Here is a 6,136-nt window from a genome sequence, read left to right as displayed (position 1 = left end):
ATCCTGAGCGACGGTAGGAAGTTTTCGGGAGTATCACTATACGCAGGGTCTGCTTCATTGTGTATGGAAAATTCACTTGATCCCAATGAAGTTAGAGGTAAGATCGTGATCTGTGATCGCGAGAGCAATCCGCGAGTAGCCAAGGGAATGGTTGTGAAGAAAACCGGTGGAATCAGAATGATACTTGCCAACGGTGTGTCCAACGGTGATGGCCTTGTTGGGGATGCTAACTTATTATCAGCTTGTTCTGTTGGATCATACGAAGGTAATGCTATTAAATCTTTCTTAGCTTCAAATCCAACTGCAAGTGCAACAATTAACTTTACGGGACCATATTTGGAGTAAAACCAGCAACTGGGTTAGATCTGGATACCAGAAAAGCATAATTCAATATTTTGTTTGCTAATTCAATGGCTTGTCCTCATGTGATTGGTGCGGCGGCCTTGCTGAAATCCACCCATTCTGACTAGAGCCCTGCTGCAATAAGATCAGCTTTAATGGCTTCCTTCCCCCACTCCAACGAAGAGGATTGATACACTTAGTAGGGGAATGACACTTTTAACCCTCAAACTAACGTCTATTTAACCCGGATCTAACGGAAGGACTACAATTGGAAAGATTTTGATAGTCAGATGGTTAAATTGTCCAAATTAAAAGTCGAGGACTAATTATGGAAAATCATCATACTCAGGGGACCATTGCTGGAATTAACTCTAGTGTAAATGTTGTCCCTCAATTTTCAAAACATAACATGTATTACCCATCCCCTAATATGAAGAAGGAGAAACATTACTATCGGATGAAGGAAAAACAAAAGAAAAATGAAAAAATGAAGAAAAAAACGTGGTCCCTCGAATTCCGTTAGTGTAAACTTTAGTAACGAAATATCCCGTTAACTATTTATTATTCTTAACTTACTCATTGATTTCCATTAAGAAGGTTTTAGGTTCGAATGCCATTTCAATCAGGGTTGGCATAATTGTTGAACATATACTATGGATATGTTAGAGTATATTAAAAAAAAAAAAAACAAATACAATATAAAATTTAACATGAACTTTGGTCAATTAATTAGACAGACCATATACATAGCATTCAAAGTTGAACATTAAATATTACAAATAAGGAACCTTGAAAATCATTTTCTTGCATTTTTTAAAAATAAATCTAGGTTATGTTTTTTTTCCTTTTTGTTTTGTTTAATTAATCTTCTTTTAATTATTTAAAATAAGACCCAATATTTTAATTATGCTTTTGCATTGTTGACAATTTTTTAGGCTTAGGGTCAGGTACCAAGGAACTCCCAAGTGAAAAATGCGCATAAATCTCAGCCTTTGATTTAGGGTGCGTTTGGAAACTCAGAAAATGACTTCCAGAAAATGTTTTCTGAAAAATGAGTCAATTTCTAGAAAATATTTTTCTTTTCGGTGTTTGGCTACACAACGGAAAATTGTCTTTGTGTGTTTGGTTCATTTTCCAGAAAATGAGTAGGAAAATGAAATGAATTGAATACTTCAAAATTTTAATTATTTAATACTTTTGATTAAAAAAATTGTGAATAACACTCTTTTGATATATATATATATATATATATATATATATATATATATATATATATATATATATATATATATATATATATATATATATATATATATATATATATATATATATATATTTTGTTTGATATATTAAATATAATATATTTAATATAATATATATTAAATATAATATAATATATCTATAATATATATTTATATCTACAATTTTAATCTACAATTTTAATAAAAGCGAATATTGTTAGACCCTTAACCGGAACAAAAAAAATGTCGGTACGCCACATGCTCAACAAAACTGTACTTTGCGTTTTTTAAATTGTACAATGCCAACTTAAATTCCTAATATAACCTCATTCTTCTAAATTATACCAAACTTTCACTGTTAAACTTAACAATTCTGTCAAAAGATGTTTAGCGGTGGCAAATTTGAAATTTTCGTAAAATTAAATGGCAATTACTAGGACTCAGTTTTCGTAGCCCTTCTCCTCCACTTTACCCCGATGAAGACTGCCAGCTACCTTACTAGAACTCAGATTCCGTAGCCCTTCTCCTCCGGTCTACCGCGATGAAGACTGCCTGCCGCCTGAGCCTCCTTTCATCGGCAATGATGGGTGAGCATAGAAGCACAGCCGACCGCGATTAATGATGGAGAAATCCAGCGGAGAAGCACAGTCGACCGTCAATTACGAGAAGCACCGCCAATTACGAGAAGCAAGAAGAATCACACACCAGCGAAGAAACAAAGTAAACAAAGCCGATTTGGTCTCTTTGCGTCTGGTATGCAATTATTTACAATTATGCAGAGATTGAATTACATCTATGGCACTGATTTGAATGGTTTGACAATAATTCAATTCTTGTAAAGTTTCATCTTTGATCTATGCATATGCAATCGCATATTAGTGGTTGAAAAGTTACCTATTTGCTATGAAAGTAGGGGTAGCTTGAGTGGAATGCAAATCTGTGATATTTCAGATGGGTTTTGCTTCGATGTGGAAGTAAAAATTTTGGGTAGCATTTTCTCAAATTTGCTGGGACTTAATTAGTTCATTTGAAAAAAGTGCAGAATTTTGGAATGGTTTGGATGTATGTTATAGTTTTTGCTTTAAATTTTGTTTTAATTTGCTTCAAACTAATTCTTAGTTAAGTATGGCATTGCTAGGTTTTAATTTGTTCTAAGTATAGATTCTGAGTTTATTGAGGCAAAATCACATCAAGTATAGATTATGAATTACTCCAATTAATTCAAGCATACCAAGTATGAGTTTCTGTGATCTTGCAGAATTGTCAATGCATTGCTTTTGCTTTAATTTTGTCTATGCATTACTTGAGATTTGCATCATAAAATTAAGTAGATCAGATTCTATGTTCTGCTATGAGTGTATTGTTGATGATGAAGGTCAATTAGAAAAGCTTTTCTGGTGCCATGGCAGGTTGATTTCCTTTTTGTCCTGAGTGAGAGTGAGTAGTAGAAATCTGGAATTGTAATTTTCTATTGCCTATCTTACTTCTCATATTAGAAATTGCTATGAACACAACTTGCAAGCAGATACACAGGGTGGATATTCTTACAGTATGGCTGATGAGAATTCAGTATGTGATTCTAATTCAGTAGGTGATCATAATGGAAGGTACCTACCTCTGTTCTGCTAATGTTCAGCTTACTTGCCTCTAGACTATGGAAAGTAAACATGCTTGATTAACTCTCATGTTGTGTCTTTTGTAAGTACATATTCTTACTATGCATCTTCAACTTTTTTTAACATCTAATTTTGATAGTTAGATGATGCAGTGCTTTAATGCTTTCAGCCTTTGTCCATTTAGTTAGTTGCTGGTTAATTATGGTATGTATGCTAAATGCTCACTACCCCCACCTTCTAAGGCACCACCTCACACATAAAGGCTCGTGTCTTCATCACTTTGTTCCTACCTTATTACAATATTATCTCTCATGTTGAAATTTGTAAATATAAATTCTTTGAGCTGTTTCCTTGTAAACTTTCTATTTACTGCCACTCTAAAATATTTGTTTTCACTTGTGGGATATCTGGAAGTTTACGGGAGAGAAGTCAAGTGGAACAACTTGTCAGATATATAGTGGAAGAGGCTGCAGATGAAACTGAGAAAAAACGAAAATTTAAGTGAGTTACTTAAAAAATATCTTTGCTCTGCCTATTAATTTCTTGCATATTTACATTATCTTGAATATGTTGTATTGTTCTAATTTTTTTTTTGGGTTCATGTGGGTGAATATGTTTCCTTTTATTGCTTGTGAAATTTTTACTTGTGAGGTTGATATAATTCTCAAAGCTTTGGTTGATGATGAAGAGGTGACAATACATGTTTTCACTGTGCTTTATTTATTCTTATTTGGAAGAAAATGCTTTTAAATAGACTTTTAATTTTGATTGGCAGCTAATGAACTTGCTATTCTCATTTTTGGAACCTGTGCGTCCTCACAGTGCTCTGCTGGCTGGTTACTTCAGCAAGGTATCTCATTAAATTAGATGGTGGTATTTTGTTTCACTTCACTTTTCTGAACATGGATTGACTGTTTCCTGATGCCTTTTTTTTTTTTTAATTTATTGGGTGGGGTGAGGTGGTGAAGGTGGTAGATGTCTTTCCTTAGGGGGAAGTGGTGCTTGCATCATAACTTGCATGAAAACCCTTACAAGATCAATGAATATTGAGGGCTGGCCTTCCATAAGAGGGAAGCCAGGTATGATATTTTGGTAGGGAAGGCATATTCCATAATCTTAAATTGCAGTAATAAGTTGTACTGTGTGGGTTCTTGATATGTTTGACTTGTGAAAACAGTAAATTTTACGTTATACTTAGTAGTATATACATTTGCTATTATATTTATTTTGATAATGCAATACTTTTTTGAATGCTACTAGCTCTATTACAATGTAGTATCTGTTCATATACTTTCTCAACCTACTGAAACACAAAGAGCTAATAACGCCTCCACTGAGGCTCAAACTCATAATCTTCCAAATGGAAGTCCAACCCGGGTACCATTGGACCACATAGTCCTGGTATACTACTGTAAGGATAGTTGATTACATTCTAATAACCTTGTATCCCGGTGTCCCCGACTTTTCCCTATTTAACGCAAATGATGCCCATTAGGGGTTCTGTGTGGACTTATTTTTTCTATGGAATTGATTTTGTAGGCTTTAGAATTCACAGCTAAAAATGCAAAGGTATATGTATTATTCACACCTATAATATAATAAATGGTTTTTCCGTTTTGTGTTGCACACTCCTTTATTTATTTATAGGGAGCGGTATGCTTGTAATGAGAGTCTACGTGCAGAGAGGAACTTGAGACGCTGAAATGCTTATGCAACAATGGATCCTGCTAACGAAAAACGTCGCGGCAAAAGTACATTATGAAATCAGAGTAAATGTTATAATAATGAAAATAATAACTAAGCACATGGTCATACAATTATCTCAAACAGCAAACTGTGATTCCCCACGTGTAATAAAATATAAAATAATATGAATTATATACACACTCACTCGCACACATTATTTTAAAAATACATTTCTTTTGTATATATTATTAGGGGAACAAAGCATCGTGCTACACTATATGCATTAAAACGATGTCGAGACTACAATGACGTTGCAATAAAACTTGCAAATCCAGAAACTGCAAAATTTTTTACAATTGCTAATATCCCTCCATCAATTGATCTGGTATATATATAATAGGTTTTACACAATAATTCAATATTTTATATTTAACATTAATATTCATTTTTTTACTCATGACAACTTGTAGATTAAACCTGATTGGATAAAAGGGAAAATCAGCTTTAAGCATCGGATAAAAAACACATTGTACATTGGATGTAGTCATTGTATGAAAAAGGTTTACGCGGAAAGTGATACAATTTAATTGCATGCATTGTGGTGAATTGAATGCAGTGGGAACACCACGGTAAGTAACAATTTTTATACACAGTTTTTTCTTTTCTTTTTTGTTAGAAGGAGGTCAGTATCAATTTAATCATTACACAAACATAATACAACAATGCTAATCTAAACATTCATAATAGGTGTAAACTGGATGTGGAAATTACTGATGGAAGTGGATGCCTTGTTGCATCTGTGTTTATAAAATGTGTTGAACAACTATTACTCTTTACGAGCAAACAAGTTATGCAATTGGAACAACAGGTATTCATCCTTTACCACCCACAATCACTCATGTTTTATAGTAAATTAACCTATGACTAACTACATAAACATCTTGCAGGGTCAACAACTACGATTTTAACATATCAATAACCGCTTACAAGATGAAGAATATATAATACAATTGAGGTCTCAATCCTACACACAACAAGGCAAAAACATGATATCATATACCATAACATCATTGCACGATTCATTGTCATTCACTACCACGAGTAAACAACATGCAATAAACACACAACCAGCAAAAAGGAAACTCAACTTCAGTAAAGATGGAAAAGAAGAAGACAATTCCGAGCCTCAACAAACATGCACTAAGAAAAATAAATTTTACTCTGCTCAAATTACTACTCTTTTCATTATAG

This window comes from Ipomoea nil, unplaced genomic scaffold, assembly GCF_001879475.1.
Source record: "Ipomoea nil cultivar Tokyo-kokei standard unplaced genomic scaffold, Asagao_1.1 scaffold1043, whole genome shotgun sequence".
In the NCBI taxonomy this organism is placed as follows: domain Eukaryota; kingdom Viridiplantae; phylum Streptophyta; class Magnoliopsida; order Solanales; family Convolvulaceae; genus Ipomoea; species Ipomoea nil.
Note: the sequence above shows the minus strand (reverse complement) of the source record.